Raw genomic sequence first — 3170 nt, forward strand, 5'->3', positions numbered from 1 at the left:
TTGACCTTTGGTTGGTCTTCTGAAAACACTTGCTACCCTCTGCCCAAGATTCAGAAAAACCCATGTCTCCCCATGACACTGAAACCTCCTAGGAGGCAGGGAGTGCTTTGAAACCTCCCCACGGGCAACCCCCACTTCCCTTCCTGGGTTGGTCCAGGGCCTGCTGTCCATCTCGTTCCTGTTTTTGTGGGTCAATTCTCGGTACGTCCGAAAGTCATTGAATGGAGTTGTCTTTGGCCCCTGTTCACTTGAGGGTGGGATGCAGGGGCCAAAGAGGAAGAAAACACACAGTGTCTGTCCATAATACCCAGCTGCCAACATCAGGGTGTCCACGCATGGACTGGGCTGTAACGGAGACTGGGCAAATGCTCACCTTTGACCCTTTGAGTTCTCAGCATGGCAAGGACCTTGAAGGCTGGACGGGGACTTAGGATCATTCAATCTGAGCCTGCAGCCAAGACTTGGAACCCCTTATCACATCCCCTGGGTGGCCATTCCAGCACCACTTGCTGCCTGTGGCAACGGGCCACTCCGGTTCCCAAGGCAGCTGTGCCATCTTGGGAGAGGTGACCGGGAACCTCAAGTGAAGGAAACGAAGTGTTCTGGGCGGTGGAGATTTCTCATGATACGTTGAACACTAGCAAAGAAGGCACTTTATATTTTTCTGAGCATACCTATAAATTTATGAGAAAATTCTATTATAAAGACACATGCACACGTATGCTCATTGTGGCACCGTTCACAGTGGCCAAGACTTGGAACCAACCCAAATACCCATCAATGATACATAAAGATAGGATAAAGAAAATGTGGCACATCTACACCATGGAATACTATGCAGCCATAAAAAAGGACGAGCTCATGTCCTTTGCAGGGACATGGATGAAGCTGGAAACCATAATTCACAGCAAACTAATACAAGAACAGAAAACCCACACCACATGTTCTCAGTCATAAGTGGGAGCTGAGAACACATGGACACAGGGAGGGAAACGTCACACACTGGGGCCTGTCGGGGTCTGGGGGGCAAGGGGAGGGATAGAATTAAGAGAAATACCTAATGTAGATGACGGGGTGATGAGTGCAGCGAACCACCATGGCACATGTACACCTATGTAACAAGCCTGCATGTTCAGCACAGGTATCCCAGAACTTAAAGTAAAATTGTAAAAAAAAGGAAGAAAATTTTGCATTTGTATTTTATTCAATGACTCCAGGAGAGAAGCCAACCGGTTTCCTTCGAAGATTCTGGGAAGAGGTCTTTAAACTTGAGTCCGGCCCCATGGAACCTGGTGAACGCTGAAGGCACCCGGGCTCCCTTGCATGGATTTGGACATCGTGTTGGTCAGGTGGAGGGTGCTGGCAGGTGCCGTCACAGACCCAGGGGCCCAGGCTGGTAATCTGGGCCAGTGAGTCAGCTCACACATGGCCTATTTTGGGAAATGGGGACGTCAGAAATGGAAAGGCCCCAATTCCACAGTCAAAAACCTCATTTAGAGAGCGGGTGGGGCACTAAGACATTTCCACCATGGAATCTTTTTGTAAGCCCAAATCTTTGAGGAAAAAAAAAAAAAAAGTTGGCTCTAAACTGTCTTTAACACAACAGAAGCTACCAGCAGCCTCGGGGCAGAACAGCCTGGCAAAGTTGCAAAAGATGGCCCTGTTTACCTGCCTTGTAAGGCAGGCCTTTATTTATTTATTTATTTTTGAGACAGAGTTTCGCTCTTGTTACCCAGGCTGGAGTGCAATGGCGCGATCTCGGCTCACCGCAACCTCCGCCTCCCGGGTTCAGGCAATTCTCCTGCCTCAGCCTCCTGAGCCGCTGGGATTACAGGCACGTGCCACCATGCCCAGCTAATTTTTTGTATTTTTAGTAGAGACGGGGTGTCACCATGTTGACCAGGATGGTCTTGATCTCTTGACCTCGTGATCCACCCGCCTCGGCCTCCCAAAGTGCTGGGATTACAGGCTTGAGCCACCGCGCCCAGCCAGGCAGGCCTTTATTCGTCTGAGGGAGAGGGAGTCCTGTGCCCTCATCTGACGGGGCAGCCCGTATAATCACCAGCAGGAAAAAAAGAGGCAGTTTGGGAAAATTCTGGTAGAAATGACTGAAGCGAGCTACGCTCCTACCAATGCTTAATCAATAATGCCCCAAACCCTGGCAGAGTCTCTTGCTTAAGAGAAGCAGTAAATATATATATATATACACCCAGACAGTTTACCAGTTCTATAATTCAAGATGTTTTTGCGATTGTTTTTCTCCATTGTGGACTTTTCCTGGGAGACTTGGTTTTGACCAATGTAAATGGACACGGTGAATAATGGCCAAGTGAAAGCTATTTGCCAAAATCTACACACATAAGGAAGTTCTTTTTTCTTTTCCTGATATCTAAGAGCACTAAGGGTGCAGGCTGGTTCTGAAGATCACGCACATGGCACGCTGGAAGGACGTCTATCTTTATTCTTGAAGTGTTTATCCAATACGGGCTCTGGGCAAAGAACTGGGAGGCAGGCTGCCTGGGCTCTCTGCAGTTCCCATTCCAGGAGGGGAAACAGTGGTACAGCTATATCAAGCCACGTGCAGAGGTGGGAAAACAAACAGGAAGGCAGCAGCTCAAAAGAAAGATACTGGGCCAGATACGGAGGCTCATACCTGTAATCCCAGCACTTTGGGAGGCCAAGGTCCTGGAATCGCTTGAGGCCAGGAGTTTGAGACCAGCCTGGGCAACATAGTGAAACCCTGTCTCTACAAAAAATTAGCCAGGCATGTTGGCGTGTGCCTGTAGTCCCAGCTACTTGGGAGGCTGAGGCGGGAGGATCACATGCACCCACAAAGTTGAGAATGCAGTGAGTCACGGTCGTACCACTGCACTCCAACCTGGGTGGCAGAGTGAGACCCCGTCCTAAAAATAAAAATGAAAGAAGGAAAGAAAGAGCCTGGCAGACACAGAAAAGGAATGAAAACTCACCTCTGAGGTGAGGGAACCCGAGCCCTCAGTGAGCACGGGCCAGAGGGTGATATGGTTTGGCTGTATCCCCACCCAAGTCTCATCTTGAACTGTAGCACGCATAATTCCCACACGTTGTTTGGGGATGCCGGTTGGGGATAATTGAATCATGGGGGAGGTTTCCCCTGTACTGTTCTCATGGTAGTGAATGCATCTCACAAG

The sequence above is a fragment of the Sapajus apella genome, unplaced genomic scaffold (assembly GCF_009761245.1).
Source record: "Sapajus apella isolate SASKATOON/1434 unplaced genomic scaffold, GSC_monkey_1.0 scaffold14, whole genome shotgun sequence".
In the NCBI taxonomy this organism is placed as follows: Eukaryota; Metazoa; Chordata; class Mammalia; order Primates; family Cebidae; genus Sapajus; species Sapajus apella.